Consider the following 18,991-nt stretch of genomic DNA (forward strand, 5'->3'; position numbering starts at 1 on the left):
ACGGGGAATGAGAAAGGATGAACAGTAATATATCTTAGGTGGCGTAAATACTAGTTTTTATCACTTTAACAGCAATTCATTTCAAATAGACTTTTCTAAAGTTTAGACTAACAGAAATATATATTGGTAAACAAATACTTGAAAGCATACCATTTCTAGAACTTTATGGACTAGCTTGACTCTTGTATCACCTATAAGAAGTGCTGCAATTTCTAAAGTCTCTGTATAACTGTTCATTAGGAAAAAGATAATATACTCATTATCAAAGAGGCAAATCATCTTAAACTGGGAAAATGATAGACTTCCATAACATAATTCCCTATATGAAACTATTGAATTACATGAAAAAAAACCCCACGATAGACTAACGTCTCATGAAGATGTAGRAAACAAAATGTGATCATGGTTTTGAAAGTTTCATAAAGTTAATCCATATTCTTTTTGAATAATGTTAACTCTTTAAGAAATTTGCAAGTTGCTTTAGTAATAGTTGTGATCTTTGTATTGCATTATGTATTCAGTAACAGTAATGGCATATTGCATATTATTCTGAGTAACTTAAAACTGAAAGAGACATTTATGCAGTCAAGTACATTTTAAAACTACTTACTCAGAAGTAAATACAATTGCTTATAGTTTTATTATGTACTCCTTTGGTTTTAGCTATGCCAGAGTATCTTAGAGAACATTCTACGACATTAGACCACATTAAGTATATTCTCTCAATGCATCCTGATCTACAGTAGGTATATGTTGCTTTTTTTAAAATAAAACTTTTCCTAGGGAATGCAGAATCCAACTTTAGTTGGTGCATGCTACTACCATTTTTTAGGCAAATGGCTGCATTCTAAATGCCTTTTTTTAACCCTCTAATTTTTTCTTAATGATGTTATTCATAGAGTGATAATTTGTCACAGTGTGAGGCTGCTTGCTCCAGAGGAACTCAGCAGGATCTGGGAGCTGCTGCTTCTCTCAGGTCACTCCTCTGGGAGGCAACAGMTTGTATGCCTATAGGAACTTGCTAAAACCCCCTCCACCCAAAAGAAATATCACCCATGAATTCCCTCTTTATTCTTTATTTTAAGTATTGGGTAACATGTGAAAAAAAAAAAAAAACAGMGAAATAGGCAATAGATCTCTAAACAGGGATGTCTCCACCCAAACATGGATTTTAAAAGTGGAAAAAGTATTTAATATTCTTCTCAAACGATAACATAATTGTTTGACACTTTAATCTGTATCCACAAACAATAATCAAAATATTAAGGAAGATGATATTTTCTGCGATCAAGGAGCTGGTCTAAAAGTCAAAAGTGATTACTTTTATTGATGTATGTGGAAAGTCTGCAGCTTGTCTATAAAAATGTAACAACAACAAAAACGAGATTGCCTTCCCACTGCCTGCCTCACATACCTAAGCACAATGACTGTGCCCATGTAAGCACTATGTGCTACTAGCATTAGTTCAAGTGTTATGATCAGACAAACTTCTATCTTTGTCATATGTATTTTTTGACTTAGTTTCTCAAATTTGTCTGAYTGTCAGCTCTCAAGAGTTTTTTGTTAGAGACCATTTTTTAAAAAGATGGAAGGCTTTTTTTCATTATGTTTAGCAGCCAGATGTACCTTAAGACTCTCAACAGGTTAATGAATGATTCCTCCCGTGAATGATGAATTAATGATGCTCCCRTCATCTATGATTCTGCACACGTGTCTTATGGTATTTAATATATAGCTATGCTTAGCCAGGATTTTTATGTGATGTATTGTAACTTTTGCACAGTTGCAAAAAGTTTTGCTTTTTCTTCTATTGRTGAGAAAAAAAGTGATATTTTTTATATTTTCTTCTAACACTGAGATGCTCAGCGCTAGAACTGAGCATCTAGTGAGAGGTTTTTTTTTGTTTTTCATTATTGGTTTATGTAATGACAATTTCTGCTGGAATTAATGTTAGACTCATATTAATTTACTGCTTAAATTCCTGTACCTCACAAGAGTTACCTAAAACAATGACAAAATCACCATGAAATCACGGACATATGTGTATGTATGTATGCATTACATATGGAAAATGAGTTTTTTTATAGAGAGTTTTAAGATATTTTACACACTTAAATTCAACAATTATTCAATACACAATGAACAATTAGTTCGATAAGAAAGCTTTAAAATTAAAAAAAAAACTTGACATGTATGTGTACATGCTAGTATATATTTAGTAGAATAATTAAAATCTGAGTTCATCTTAATTCTAGTAGTTCTGTAGACCAATGTAGGTAATATTGAGTGAGCTATCTATTTTTTCATTACTAGTAGAATCATTTACTTACGTTCCACTCAATTACACCTATGCAATTCCATTGCAAGCCTAATTTAAAGACAGTGGGGTGGCCCAGCATTGTCTCAGGGTTTAATTTTGCCTTCAGAATCTTTATTACTGTTGATGATCTGTGAAAAGGAAAGAGCACAGCTTGGCCTTCAGAGATGGGGTGGGTTTGTTTGGCTGATAGTTAGAAACAGTGACAAACAAAGCTCTTGTAAAATGTTCACATCTGAGTGCAAGTCACTAGAAGCCAATAAACATGGATTTCTACTAAGTAGTTCTTCCATTTTTAGAATATTTCTAGAATATACTAGTTTGACTTCCAGATATTGCAAAGTTTGTGTTTGCAAGTTATTATAAAGTACTTATTTACACAACTTAAGCTAGATAAGTGCAAAGCGTTATATAACACTAAACAAAAGATCATGCACCAAGTGTTAATCTATTTCTCATTAAAGTTATTGCTAAGATCTCCGTTGGGAATTAGGTCCATGTAATAATAAAACTTGTGATAACAAAAGCGAGGTGTTTCCTTTTCCAACAGAAGTTGTATACATCTTTCTAATAAATTTAGTAATCCTTAAAGTGAATGAGTTGATGTTGTATTCTGTATAAGTTGCACCAYCACAACCATCACATTTTCTGTTCGCTTAAACTGTACTATTAGCTACTCAGAGAACACTACAATTAAGGTCGCCAATAGGTGAGTGTGAGCTTAAGGAGTTTAGGGTCTCCACTGCCAGTCTTACTGGGTCCCCTTTTCTTCCTCAGTTATGTGGAAGATACCAATTTTCAACTCTATCACCTTTCTTTCCTCTTCTGTTATTCTTTGGCAGCCTCTTTCCTCTTGCTCTGCTTTATGATTTTTTTTCCTTACTCTTTGAAATGTATTTAATTCAGTATGTCAGCCTAAACAAATCCACTAGRAAGATGGTAGAAGCAAGATGGAAGTTTTTTCATTCTTTTGTTTTGTTTTGTTTTGTTTTTTTGCTGCAAGGCATTATTTTGAGACCTTTTATCTTTGTTTGTTTATTTGTTTGTTTGCTTTTGTCTGGCTGCAGATAATTGTAAAGTCATTTCTTACTTCTTAAATACACATTTTGACAAATAGATAGTCAAGACTTAATGTGTAATAAATGTTCCCACTTTATGTTTTTCTTTTTCTCTCTGAAAAAATCAATACATTTGCACATGGACTACCTTCTGAAATTTAGAACCCTGATTACATGTAGTATGCAAAAGTATGAGAAATCTATATGGCTTTTTGAGCATAGTTGGTCAGCGAGCAAAGCTAATCTTGCTACTTCCTCCATTCATGGGTGAGCAGTATGTTACAAGTATTTTGAGTAAAAAACATGTTGTCCTCCTAAGTTCTTAGTTTATTCGCTGAGGCTTTCTTCTCCCAGATTGATTTACAAAGTTTGCTCAGAGCACCTTCTCATTCTTCATGTAGAATCAAAATTCTATATTCTACATTCTTCCTGTTGCTTGTTGCTTTTCATCTTGTGATGGTTATAGATAGTAGGGATGGGATTCATCTCACCTAAATTTAAACACCTATTGCACCTCAGTTATAGTCAAAGGAAAGAAAAAGATGTTTTTAGGGTATGATTCATTTGACTTGTTTCAGATGTCTGCTTTAGAAAGAGACAGAACATGCCATAGAAGGACCTATTTCTCTTCGCTAACCACAGGGAAAGCCTTTTGGGACACAAAAGTGTCTACTTTTAACAAAYTAGAAATCTCACTGTAGTGATTAGAATAAATTAATTATAAAGAGCTGGCATACAAGTCATTTTATTGGTTATACCTTAACTTGAGAATGCGCTCTTCTTTTCTCAAGCAAAGTACTACTGTATTATTTCTTCATTTTTATTTGTATCTTTTCCCACAAATGAACTCTACCTTTAAAGATTGTTCACTGTTGCAAAGGTGGTGAAAAAAGGGGAGAAAAGGAGTGAAAGAATGAAGCAGAAGACTAATTGTAGGAATTGCTTGAAATGCAAAGCATAATTTATAACGATATATTACAAAGAAAATGTAATACAACAAAGATTAAAAACATTTCCAGTAACTGTTACTAAAACCAGCAGATCTTAAAATGGAAAYAAATAAACAAATAAATGAAATATTATCCTACAGTTTCTTTACATAGGCGAGGTTTGCCCTTAAAATAATTTGCTGACAAAGCTAGATCAGGAAGGGGTGATTTTTTGTCATCATTCTTACTAACATAAGCATGATAGCATCTCCCTGGCTGTATAAATGCCTTAAAAAAAAAAAATGCAGGTACAGCTCATTCTGTTCCAGGAAAGGGACTCCTTAGCTATTGCTCCATTTCTTTGGTAGGATTTGCAATGGCAAATAATAGCAGTAGTGTATAGCTATATCAGCAAACCCTTGTAAATCTAGAAGTCTTCCTGCCCTTCAGAAAAAACAACCTGCCTATTCCTACTTTTGGGTAATCTTATGAAACACTTCCAATAAGCAACCCATTTTCTTAAAAATATCCCCATGTAGTCTTCAGACAAGTTAATTTGACCTTTTGTGGATGACCTTTTCTGCTATACAGCCTATTTATTCTGGTCTCTTCTGTGGCCACTTATCACCTATGTATATTCATTCAATAAAGATTTACTATCCAGCTGAACATGTGCCAAAATTCTATGACTTCCCCTTTTCATTTCTGCCTCGCAGTATGAACTACTTAATAATTTCAGGCATATTGTGTTTTGTCGCTATGTATGACCTGAATGTATTAGGATATATGTTATATGAAGTCTTTACCTCTTCCTTTTCAGTAGGTGGGAGAAAGCCAATTACTTATCAGGAGACTGCCATGTGTAATTCATGTGCATTTAGTTTCAGAATACAGTAGAACTTGTATACTTAAGACATTTATTTTGTGGTGTGTAGGCAATACCTTGTTTTGTGATCTTTTGCAATGTTCACAGAAGCTCTTCATAGTATTAAAGAGGGGATACATGCTACTCTGAATTGGACAGAAGATGGGTCACCAGTAGCTGATTTCACATGCTGTGGTGAGTCTTATCAGCTCTCACTCATGTCAGAGCACGGTCAGATTGCTAAGTCTTATGATCTTATCAGCTTAGGAAAAGTATAGCAGTGTAAGCAAGTATGGGTTTTAAAATAATGTAAGTCTGCTATTGTAAATCCACTTTGTAAATGCTCTCATTTTGATAGTTTAATTTTTTCTTTCTTTTTCTTTTTTTCTTTTTCTCTTCCTTCCTTCCTTCCTTCCTTCCTTTCGTCCTTCCTTCTTTCTTTCATTCATTTCTTCCTTTCTTCCTTTCTCTTTCTGTCTTTCTGTCCTTCCTTCCTTTTTGCCTTCCTTCTTTCCTTCTTTCTTTCCTTTTTCTTCTTTAAATTGAAAATAAAAAAAAAAAAAAAAAAAAAAAAAAAAAACCAAGCTAAAAGAGGACAAACTTGAAACTTAAAGCAATAAAATGAGCATCTCTAGTATGAGAGCATGAGAACATTCATATTACTTGGTAATGCTTACATAGGTGACCTATACTGCTGTAAGCAAGAACATATTTGTTCAGACAAGTCCTTAGAGAGGAACATTTTATATCTTACCAAGCCTTCTCTGCTGCTCCAGCTGGAGAAAAGCTGTGCTGTTTAGTTCAAAATGGGACCCTGTGTAACAGGTTTCCTGCACTGAGTTTTCTCAATGACTAGCTTTACTCTGTCCATGTGAAAATGAGCTCTACCGGTAGAATTTACTCCCCAGTTATGACTTACCAGCAAGCTGCCTATTGTAGGTAAGCACAGTAGGGTTCACTCAAACATTTCTGCTAAGAGAAAATCTTGTTTAAACCAACATTGCTCTTAGCCTGCTCACAGCTGCTTGGACTCTCTCTTCCATCAGATTATACTGTCTCCTCAATTACTCTAGCATCATCATTTGATTGTTATTCTTTTTGTGGACCATAGAAAAAAAAATGAAGTGAAAATTCAATGTGATGAGCGTAACCTTGTGAAAAAACAGGGTACCGCTTGCTGAAATCTCATTTGGTTACATCTAATTTCTTTTATTATTATTTTTTTTAATGAGAGATGTGCAGAATATCTCATATTCTGCCAAGCCCTTAATGATGTTTGCTCTTCTTGCTAAATATTGCACAATCCCTCTGGGGGAATTCTGATACATAACCAACATAACATTATGTATATTACACCTCACTGCCCATTTCACCTTATGTTTTCTGAATTAAATTCTTCATATCCAGCAATGTATGAAAAGAAATACATTTGTTAATTTATTATTGTGTTAGATTGTTGTCAATTGCCGAGTGTTGTGTCATTTAGGAAAAACAGTATAATCCACATTAGTACTGTTGCAAATCGGGATTGAAACAGAAGAGTAAGTTCCTGCACATGTAGAAGATTTCTGTAAGCAGTGAAAATGGCAGGAGCTAGAGATATGCCATGCCACCTATTGCTGATTCAAATGGAAGGTTTAATTACATCTAATTTTGTTACACTGTAAAACAACAACAGAAACAGGTATTTGCTGTGTTGCTGTTGGCTAGAGGAGTGGAGGAACTGACCAAAACAAGRTAAGTTATTACAAACAGCATTCTGTCTGGCACCTGGGGCTTTTTAATTAGACAGGAGACCAAACTCTAATGAGAACAAATCGCAAGAGGAGACAGCTTTCTCATTTTTCATGCATCTCACTGAATACTTCTAAAGTTGAGTAAAAGGTAGTATGAGGTAAAGTTCATATAGGAGCTTGGGATTTAGTCCATAGGAGCAAAAACATGTTTTTTGGTTTAGTTGTTTTTTTGTTGTTGTTCTCATTTTTATATTATCTTTGTACTCCTACAGCAGAGAATTAAACTGGCACTTGAGTCCTTCCTGAGGCAGCTGTGAGCTCTGGTTCCATCACACTTGTCACAGYCCTTCCATCACCCTCAGCTCCAACAGGGAAGTGACAACTCCTTAGAGAGCTTTGGGGGCAAAATGAGATAGGCCACTTAACTAAAACTGATAGCCTGAACTGAGCCCTAATTCTAGASGATTAGGGAGCAGTGATGTGAGTTGCTTTTCTGGCTTTGCAGCAGAGGAGAAATCTTTGGTAAAAATTGAAGGAGCAAAAATAAAGCTTCTATACAGAACCCATCAGAAAACTTTTTTTTTTTTTTTCTTCAATACACTTCATAGCTGAGTTGTGGATCAGCTCTGTGTCAATGGTTTGATTAGCTAGAATACTAGCTAATTATGCACTTGCTCCTAATACTCTTTCTTTTTTTTGAGAAAGAGAGAAGACCAGAGCAGTGGGACTGAAATACACCAGCAGCATAGATCATTCACTAATTAAGTTGAATTTTGAACTACAGTGGGGCTAAGTTTGTTCCAGTTGTAATACTGACTTCTTCTATTTGCTGGCAATCAAATGTTCATAACAACATTCAAGCTTTTAGTATGAGACTAGATTGCTGCATTTTTCTGAGAGATCTGAATGTATCAAAGAGTAATTGAATATATCAATGAATGATTGCCCATTTCAGCTATTGCATACAAAGAAATAAAATAGTTGATGCCATCACTGTCTTTTCATTTTTCTCCTTTACCATTTCTGGATTTGTGCTTGGATAGCAATTCAAGTCATCCAATGTGAGGGCAAGATAGCTGTTGCCAATGGGGGTTGGCAAGCCTYGTTCGTTATCTGGACTGACCTGGGGTTGTTCTCATCCCAGGGCCCTAGAGCACAGACACTAATATGGAGGATGCAGCAAAATGTCCTTTATTGCGCAGTTCAGTCTGCCTATATACTCCAGTTGAATGCGGAGACTCACCTACTGCCCAATCGGGAAACTAATTTCTACTTTTTTGCCTTGTATGACATGGGGTTATCAGTAAACTGCATAAATTAATTATGCTCCTAACTCCCGTGACATCGCGAGATCTTCCAAGCTCCATGCCCTAAGCTCTATGCCCTGTGCTATATTATATCTACTTTCGTTAAGCTCTCTACCTTATTAAGCCCTAAAAACACAAAAACTCCTACAATAGCTTATAAAATGCTGTAATGGCTTATTTTGTAGTTACTATCCCAGTACATATAATTGTATGAAACACATAAATTCCAGACTATTGACTAAAGACTAAAAGAAGACTCCAGATTAAAAAAAAAGACTGGTTTCCCTTCTTCTAAATATACACTTTATAAATACATTAGTTTCACTGCTCAGACATGGGAGCTTGTTCTAGTTTAATTTTCTAAARTTTTCTATGCCTGAAATTTAAGTATCTGTACTGCAAGACTACCATAGACCCAGGCATTATTTGGAAAACAACAGAGGTGTTGATAAGACTACTTAATGACTTTTGGCAGTCTTTTCTTAGGAAACTTGCACCATATTGTGTATACATCTAGTTAATGAGTTTCCTGTTACTGCCACAGAAGATCCAAGAGTTCCTTAAAATTTCTGAATTCCCAAATTTAAATAGGAAATTAAATTACAATATTGTAAGGTTCAGGAAGCAAAATTTTATTTGTTTTATCTTTTAAATAAAATTAATTTAATCATTCAAGAGATTTCAGAATTTGGCTTACTTAAGATATTTTCTTTTATATTAATATTCTTATGGATTCTTATAGACTTTTTAGTCTTATTCACCAGAGTGCATTTTACTACYTAAGTGAAATGTTCAACAGAACTGTCAAGAAAATAATTCTTTTTTTAGCAATCTTTATTTTCGTATTTTTAATTAGAATTTGAATATTAAGTTTCAGTAATTTCTCTGATTAAATGAATGCTKTAAACTTGAGGGCACACAAACCTGAAAATGACTTGAAAACTGATCATGTGTGCACGTCTTAGCAATGTGAGTTAGTATTGTATATTTTGACTCCAAACAACACAAGAACCGGAGTCACCTAATGACAGTTATAAAATGTATATTGTTGATTAGAATGGGTCATTTTGTTTCTGTGGCAAAATGAATGATACTGGACCACTTCCAGACCCTTAAAACAGTTAATGGCCTCTCCTCCAACAGATGGCCACTATGTTCTTTCATAGTAGAGTATGAATCTATACAGCTTCCTTCATCGCCTGTTTGTTGCAACTAGTTGTGCCACGGAGAATTGGAAGGGCCACTTCCATAAGCCAATGACATGATGGTGTAGTTTATACAAATGATTATCAGCATCTAGTCAAACTACTGTAATGAAGGGATTCATTTCTAGTGGTTTGAAGAAAGGGATGCCATTGAAGAGAGTCAGTTATTGCCAGTTGCCCATTCACTGATGACCTAATTTATTTTGTATTATAATCAATTTAGTAATAGTTGATAGAAAAATTCATACACACATGCAMGTTTCCATTTATCTTAATGGTATTGCAACATTAGATTGCGACATGAATGAGAAGCTGGTGTTTTCAAAGCCTTGGCAGCTTGCAGTGACCTTCAGGAGAAATGAAATGCTCTGTTGGCTCGGGAAACAATTGAGCTGAAACCAGTCAGGCGCAGTAAACTCAGAGATAGTCTCTCCAAATTAAAAGCTGTTAGAAGCATAAGCTCAAAATAAGGCAAAAAAAGTGAGAATATAAAATCTTGCTGCAAGGTGGTTTTATGTGCAGATTAAAACATGAGGAAATAAAAGACAAAGTTCAGATCTGAAGGAATTCCTATTAACTTGCAGAATTTGGAGATTAGATTGAACATTAGTATCCGACAGCAGCTGATGTATGAACACACTGTAGAAGCCATAACCTGTTGAAAAGTACTGAGATAAATTTAGGCTAGTGACCTTTTAGCACATTAGGGCATGAAATAAATCACTGGCTGCATGTAGTAAATTTGCTACAATCAGAAAGCTTTCCAAGTACTTCTAGTTATATAATTTTGCAGTCAAGAGCACTGTGTAACTGAAATAACCTTTTAATATTTCAATTATGCCTGAGTATTATGGACCCAATCCTGCATTGTTGCATATCCAAAATTCTTGTTAATGTCAAGGGGTGTTTTGGAAGATAAGGAATAAAAGGTCAGACTTTAAATCAGGCATAATGTACTCATAAATTCACAAATTGATAAACAAAATAAAGGACCCTGATGAATCCATAATAAAATTCCACATCTTACAACCGGAATGCTTTAGGTATACAATACTTGTTAAAATTTTGCTCACCAAGATACCTTTCTTTCTCACATGAGAGTTACTTCATAGGTGGGCATGAGGCTTCATGTATTCTGAGACGGACCTGGAGTAGTTATTGCTRCAAGTTGAAGACCAAGTTTTTTCTGGCATAAGTGGGCCAAGCTGTACTTAAGAAGTTATGTTTTCAAGACACAAGAAGTCACTTACAATGTAATTAATGTTTTGTCTTTCTACYCTTTCCAGAATCTTTGTATGATGATATATAAATGCTTACACAGTGTTAAGGGAAGAAAGAGTGAAGATTACATGTATTTGGAAGAAGGAATTATATTCTCTTTTCTCCCTGTTCATTTTCCTTTCTCTGATACTATTTAGACATGTGTCAATTTGGGGAAGAAATAATAGTATAAACAATTCAGCACATTTTCACCTGTAAATTTCAAAGTATGTTCCAAAATATGGCAAAAGTCAAATATACTTCTGGTAGGTAGGCCATTGATTGGCCAAGGATAGTCTTTGTCAGAGAATCCTTGGTGTTGATGATCTCTTGAAAGTTTTCAAGAGCTATTGTTCAGCATCTTTGAGACTGAAGTACTGTCTCATTACAGTATGAGATAATGCTGATTTTAGCACTGTTAGATTCAGCTGCATTCTCTTTGTTAGCAGAATTTGAAACTGTATGGAAGGTAGCACAGACCTTCTTTGCCTACTAGAAGCCAAAACTGCCTCATATCACCAGTTCAACATTTCCTGACCACAGCAACCCTGACCTGGGCCTCTCCGTGTCTGGTGCAATGAGTGCTCTTCCAAAGAGCACACCACTTTAACTGGTGGAGAATGAGTTTTTATTAAAACTAACTGAWTTATTGAGCCATCTTTTATGGTATCCTGCGTAGTTTTCTATGTCAAAGATCTCAATGAATAACAGAAAATATCTAATTAACTAATGGTTTATATAACGTCTTTTTTTTTCCTTCGGTCTCCAAGAGGTCTGTCTAGTCATATCTGACTTGTGCAGTTACATACTCAATACATTTCTATTTCCCTGAAATAATTATTCAAGACATATGCTTTTGCAAAGCTCAAGGGAGTACTTTTCCCCAGACACTAGCTCTGTTGCGAGATTTTCATGGAATAGCATGTAAGAAGTGATTTTTTTGCAGAAGTGTCTTAGCAAACACAAAAGGCTGAAATTAGCAGACTTTCTTCAYGTCTGAGGTCAGACTAGCATCAAAAGTGATGAGGAGAGGTCAGCCACCCTACACTTTCCTAGCTTTCTATTCTTAAGTTTAACAACATTAAGGGTAATGTAAAAGATCATCTGTACATGAAATCTGTGCTTATCCCTCAAATTGCTTGAAGTTGAGATGCTAGATWTAAGATGCTCTTATATCTACAGTGAGATCTCTTTAGCTTTACACTAAGATGTCTTGCAGTGGAAAGCTCTTTATTACTGTTATTAATTCAATAAAAAAAAAATCTTTCATCTTTATATTTTTAACTGATTTCCTGTCTAATTGTCAGCAGCTTTTTGAATTACCTCACAAAATTACAGTATTCTCATGTAACTCCTTTATTTGGACTTTCTGCAGATATTGACTTATATGATGTCTGTAGAAACTCCAAATGCAAAACATGGCTTCCACTCTCAGCATATTGGTGGAGTTCAGAGCATTGTAGAGCTTACTCAGAGCTCTGCATTATGCCCTGTTTGGTAAACGTATTCAGAAAGCATGTCCCATTTATAAAAAAGCATTCTCAGAGCCTGGTGAAGTAGTGAGTGGGAGGATTTAGGAGGATACAGTTTTACTAGTTGACACTGTATGCAGTGATCAAGGACATAAGCACATTACAAACGTGTTAAGGTACACAGAAAAGGAAATACAAAAGAGAAGAGGGAAGGTTCARATCCAAATGTGACATAAGAAAGATCTTTCAACTGAACATGATCACTGTACATATATATTCCTTCTATTTTTTTCTATTTTTTTTTAATTTTTATAGATCTCAAAGAATAGTATTTTCAGCCTATCTTCTGCTTTTTTTTTTTTTTTTTTCTGACAGTTATTGTACTCTTTTCATCATTTTTTTCCTTCTTCTTTTTTTTAATCTTTTTGTTCTTCATCCTTTGGGAATATTTTTTGAAGCCGTATGTAACATGATCCTTTCATATTTTCCTGCCTGGTTTTATAGGCTGCAAACTATCAAAATTTAATCATGCTTTTAGATTATCTGATGTTGCTTCAGGTGCCTATATCACTACAAGGAAAACAAGTGTTTTAACTGTAAATTGTCAGCTTTTACCTGTATCATTATCCAGCAGTGATTGAAAGATAAAGAAGTAACTGCCAGTTAGGGATCATTCATCAATGTTAYTAGAGAAAATATTTACAGTTTCAATGTTCCTCTCAAATAGCAAATTTGATTGTTAATGTATCTTTTATTGAATCAGAAATCTTTTACCAAGCACACAGGTTTCACCATAGAAATGACAGATAACACCCTCCTTGTCATCTCCTTTCCCTTAGACACACTGTGAAGTGTTCTTCCTTAAGAACACAGGGTACAGACAATAAAAAGGGGCCACAAACTGAGTCATAGGTCAATACAAAGTGAAAGTCTACTACGTGTGCAGAAGAATATCTGTTCCAAATACATATATGTCAGGCATCCATAATTTGCTCTCACACTGAGAAGCCTGAATTTTCTGAAAAAAAATGCCAGACTCGGATGTCTTCTGAATGTTCATTTTGAAATATCCTTGAATCTAATTTTTAACAAGTCCAAAGTATAGACTGTAAGAGCAATTTTTTGATGTGTGTCAATATTGGCAAACAAGAATTTAAGTACAGAAAATTTAAGTGCTTGAAAATCTGCATATAGTCAGAATTCAGAGTCAGATTCCTAATGTACTTCATCTCAAGTAAAAGGGATTCTTTTTTCTGTTGTGTTGAAATATGCAACAGACTTGCTAACTTGCAATCAGAGGTTGAAATGTGGTACAGGGCTTTTAACACCCCTGACAAGTAGGGCTTTCTGCATTATTAAGTATACTACAATCTTCAGTAGTTTTGTAAAGAGGATCACCACTAACAAGAAGGCTGATATTATCTTCAATTGTGCATATGTACAATAAGCAAATCGCATGAAGCGTACCATCCATGCTCCAAGGAGATATTAAATGTGTATAATGTGCCTTTAGAATACTTGGATTATTTGTTTATTTATTGATGTAAATGACTTATTTTTGTCATGATTTTATTAATTTAAAAGGAAGTACTTCCTTGTGTGAGTGGAAGCATTCTTCTGGCATTCCCAGAAGAAGCTACTGCACCTTCCATTATTTAAACCTGCTCTACTTCTGCTTCATGTACTGGAAATACAAGTAGCTTAAATAAAATCAAGAGTCTTTGCCTTCAGGGTCTGAACATACTGTATTGCTCTCAGCAGACTTGGGCCCACTTAGCATTGAAAAAGGAAACATGAGACTCCTCCTTTAGCACAAATCAAAGAATTATGGTGAAGCACTTGGTAAATTCAGCCTAGTGAACCTGAAGGAGCAGAAAGGCTTCATGTCATTCTGTTTTCACTATTATACTAATAGAGAGAATCCAAGCAAAAAGCTTGGATTGTTGCAAATCAAATACAGCTGAGAAATATGTCTATTCTTGTAATGTATTTAKCAAAACATCACTATTAGACTTCTCTAGTCCCGTAACCATATAGAAATTCAGTCATCTTCAACAAAGACAAATTATGCCTTTCAGAAGACAAGAAGGAAGGCAGGAATATATATCCTCTCCTCTTCTGTCCTCCCAAACCTTTCCTACAGAGCTTTCCGAGCCCTTCCCAAAGCCATCCCTTCCTATTGCTCATCCTTCCACCAAGATTCCTTCTTCCATGCTGATATTCTTTATGGTTACTCTTTGCAGCTCAGATACAACCTTAGCAGCTCAAACTCACTACAGCAAAGGGCTAATGTATTTATTTTTCATTTCCATCTGCTTATGCTCTGTTAGATGCTATAGTTCAAAAAAAAAAAAAGCTTTTTTTTTTGGATTCAAAATGAGCAGTGGGCAGCATCTGAAAGGTTTCTAAATATGAAAAGAAAATTGAATTCATCATTTAGTAGCACTAATTAAAATTTTTGTTTGTTCAGTGCCTTCATTGTTTATTTTAATATCAATATTTTATTAGGTATTGAGAAAAAAATGCAGTTCTTAGTAAAATGCAAATTTAATTTTTGTTCCTTTAAATAGAAATGCAAATTCCTTCTTCTCATTTATCTTTTTAAAAAGAGAGCAAGTAATAAAAATGGAATAATTGTTCCACCACCTGCATTTCCTTCTCAAGTCTTGTCCACACACGAAGATTGTACAGGTGAAACTGAAAAGGTGAATTATAATCATCGTATTGAAGAGGTGAAAATCTGTCTGTGGACACTAGTTTCATTTTAACATTTTATGAGTCATTTTRTTTTATGGGCCAACTGGGATCAGACTTTTGAATGAAATCACCCTTGCACTGATATAATAGATATATGAACAAGGACACTGAGGTGAAGGCATAATCCAAATTACTCCACAAAAACTTCATATTAAAAAATATCTTAGAAAATGTCTTATTAGAACTTATTCCGGAGCTTTGAGCATGGATGCCTACCACTCTGAAAAGCTACTTCATGACTTTATAGTTTCATGCTATACTTTTACAACAAGAATGTCACTCTCTTTTACAAATTAATGTGTTCATGTGCTTAAAGATTAAATAACTTGCAGTGAAGCTACAGAGGCAATTTCAGTTTGACATGGAGACATAGATCTAGGATTAAATAATACACATTGAATATTGTTAGCAGCAACATAGCTTGAGGTAGACTCATTAACCATTCTTTTGGTTAACCATTTTGGTTGGTTATTTTTTTGTTTGTTTTTGTATGAATGCAAAGTATTTAGGTATGGTCTGTATGTCCATGCAGGTGTCTACTATGTCTATCAGCTTTGACATATTACTAAGTAACCTGGAAACAATATGTTCCTAGGCATCAGGGACTCCATGATAACTGTACACTGTGMATGCTCCATTGCCTCATGATGAATGTGAGGTATGTGATATATTATCCTTCAGCAATGACAGTAAGCTTTTTGACATGTGTAGAGGATGCTTCAGAGTAAGATTATGTATAAGAATATCAAAATAGTTGATTCACAGGACTACATTTGTGTTAAGGCTCTATGCTAGTTAGAAATCCAATTTAATTTAAATCAGTGTAATTCTGTCTTGTAGACAAGACATTAAGATTAGTACATAGTACCCACTAAAACTTCATGGATGCAACTAATGATTTATATAGTCACCCAGTGTAAACGGGAAGTATCAGTTCAACCTCATATAGGAAAGCAACAAGTTACACCAGTTTACGGCTAAATTTGATTCACAGATATTACCAGTATAACTTCGTCGTCCAAAAGTCGAATAGTGCATACTCTGATTGACACAGTTAGAGGAAAAAAAAGTACCTGAAAGCAAATAAAGAAGCAATTAAGTCAAGATTATTAAAGTTTTGCCAGTAGAAATGTGTTATACTGGCCCTGTATATATAATATCTCTTATATAAAATACTCCAAAGTGACACAGTAATGCGACAAAGTGCTAGCTTAAGAGCAGTTACACTGGGGGAAAAAAAAGTTTTCATAGTATATTTTATTCTCTGCTGTATCTGCAAAGAGAGCTCTTTTATCAGAATGATAAATCCTTCACCACAAAAGAGTGGTTGGTGTAATTTTATCAGTGTAGCTCTTATCACCAAACCTGTTAAGCATAGCCAGGCTCCAAAGTTTTTTACCTTAGGAAGAGGAAAGGTGTGCTGAAGGTATATCGGCTTAAGTACAGTTTTTCTGGTTTAGGTTACCTTCTGAAAAGGAGCATTTACTTATTGTATTCTAGCACAAAGTATTCCTGTAGTGACAGTGGTCTTAGACATCTAAGGCAATGGTTGCAGCCATGTAAAACTGTATAAAAAACCTGCATGGTCCACAATTTAACTCCAGATATTTTTATTCGGGCAATAGCTGATTTTTTTTTTTTTCTGTGGATTAACACTACAATGCTTTGTTGGTCCTGTTGGTTACCTTCTTGGGTAATAGAGGGTATTTGTATTTGTTTTAGGAAGATACATATAAGTAAATATTAAATTGCTTTTTAAAATCATAGTATCAAGTTTTTACGATTTTGATTGTTTGCTTTTCCAGGAAAAAAAAAAAGTTAACTGCAGGCTGCTTTTAACTACAAGAGATTACTCAAATGAAACCTGTCTCTTCAGAGACAGATGTTTACAATTGGCAAAAAATTGCCTTTCGTGCCTTTCTTTCTCATTTCTGTCCAGAGTTTATCAGTTATTACTTTCATCATCATGTCTTTTCAGCTTCCTCTTGTTTTTTYTTTTTTTTTTTTTCCTGGGCTGAAGGGTGCCTGAATAATCTAGCAATATTATTATACCACATTTATTCAGCTGTTCTGGAAGATGAGACACTTTATCTCAGTGTTAACACTTATCAGACAGAAAGAGACATCCCCTATCTTCAATGSGATAAATAGTCAGGTTCCTGTGATTATTGTACCCTGTTGAAAATAATAATCTACTATGATGATTACATTATCTGGCATTTCTAACTCAATACTTCAGATGTAATTGTAATTGACTGTATAACGCTGATGAGTTACTATATTTCCATGTACACTGCATACCTCAGAAACCTTCACACTCCAGTAACAGCACTAGCCTTTTAGAGTAATACTTGCCTTTGAATAACCTGTACAAAATCAAATGCACTGGCAGGGTAGTTTGGAGAGGGAAGTGTGGTATTCTACTACTTTCAGTACAAATGCATGAAAATGTTGCCTATCAGCCTCCACATYGTGGTTACATGGTTAATAATTAGGGATAAGTATAGTTTGTGTGATATTGAAGGAATTGTATCAAGGATAAGTAAATTTATATTATTTTAACAGTAGAAAATATTTATACTGTGATATATTTAGAAGCTATTTGTAAAGTCTCTAAACTTTCTTTACTCAAGTAGTTGTCACTTGTGCTTTGTGGTGTGATAGATCTTTGTCTGGGAAGGAAATGTGGAAAATATGAAAAGTTAATTCATGGATAATAATAAGTAGAATATTCATCAAACTTGCCAGTACTATGTTTTCATTTATACTTAACATCCTATCATGAGAATTACATGTTTATTTTGTAATATATATTTTGGGTAACTCTAACTGGGAGTCCTAATGTACAAACCAACTTCAATTGCCAATATTGTATGTATTATTAGATTGTTATTGAATATCGGTAATATATTAGAGGTTACTGAGCAGTAATTTGGGGTGTAAAGAATTCTAGAATTCTTTTTTTTTTTCTTTCTTTTTTTTTCTTTTCTGTGGTCAGTCTTATTCACATACTTCAGCCTAAACTGCTCATGAGATTAGGAAGGAATGCATCATGTAGTAAGATTAACTGGGCATATCAAACAATCAAATTGCTGTTATTAGGAGACATTTGAATAGTTGTGGTGCCTTAGTTTCTTGCCTTGCTCACCAGGTTAATCACCTGCAGATCAGAACAGTTCAGGCTAGTCAAAACACCAGTTTCTAAACTGGCAGATGGATGATATTTAATGGACTGTGATATTCAGGAGGTCGAGCTAGATGATCAAATACTCTTTCTGGCATTAAATTGCCTGAAATCAATGACACATGAGCAAGCAGTGATGGTGAACTCAGTTATAGATAATTTTCATAAAACAATATAGAAGTCTCATATGCTCTTCACAATCAGTCAGTTCAAGGAGAAGACTATAAGTTACTTAAAACTTTGGTGAGAATTAAATAGTGTCATTTTTAATTCAAGTTCTATAGAATTTAACCGCTGCACAATTTGTGAGCACAGTTAAAGGTAAAACATAGACCTTTATCTCCTAGGAATGTTTTAGGAGTCCAGAGAATTCATTGATATCTTCTGAYCTCAGCTATTTTTATTTATCCAAATGCCTAACATGTTTTTTAGCCATACAAGCCAATTTTATACTAGTGGCAATGTGGGGAGACAATTGTCCTTTAATTGGTGTGATATTAGTCTTATAAAAAGCCAAAGAGTCACTAATAGAGAGGTTTTTGGTAGGCTTCATTAGTTAGAAAAAAATCATTTTGATCTGAACATACKGACTATCTTTAAGATCAGCATTTGGAGTCCTTTTAAGCCAATGTCTCCCACTTGTGACTCAAAGTAAATTGTGAAAACGGTGTAACAATTCAGTTTGTTCAAAGTAATGATTTATTTTTTGCAAATTACCAAATAAAAGTTTTTTTTTGATAGAGGTCAAGGGTTACATGACCAGAATATTAGCAAATCACATATGTATAACAGAGACATTTCTAATAGTATTTTAAGTTTAAAGAAAGCTCTTTTTTGCTTTCTGGARGGATCAATGTATTTTGAGTTGCAAGATGTGTGAATAAGTTAGAGTAAAACCATT

At 34.4% G+C, this 18,991-nt stretch overlaps 1 protein-coding gene across 3 annotated transcripts in view; it reads left to right on the forward strand.

Annotated features, from left to right (window-relative positions):
* HS3ST5 (heparan sulfate-glucosamine 3-sulfotransferase 5) overlaps nucleotides 1–18,991 on the forward strand; it is a 179,959-nt gene that overhangs the window by 23,688 nt on the left and 137,280 nt on the right. The window contains exon 1 of one of the 3 annotated variants that reach the window (XM_026046338.1): nucleotides 5,327–5,364. The exons of the other annotated variants lie outside the window; for them this stretch is intronic. The gene's annotated coding sequence lies outside the window, so the exon portion shown is untranslated. Of the gene's footprint in view, nucleotides 1–5,326; nucleotides 5,365–18,991 lie in introns of those variants that run through there. 3 annotated transcript variants of the gene reach the window in all.

The sequence above is a fragment of the Nothoprocta perdicaria genome, unplaced genomic scaffold (assembly GCF_003342845.1).
Source record: "Nothoprocta perdicaria isolate Ctin4 unplaced genomic scaffold, notPer1 scaffold_438, whole genome shotgun sequence".
NCBI classification, from domain to species: domain Eukaryota; kingdom Metazoa; phylum Chordata; class Aves; order Tinamiformes; family Tinamidae; genus Nothoprocta; species Nothoprocta perdicaria.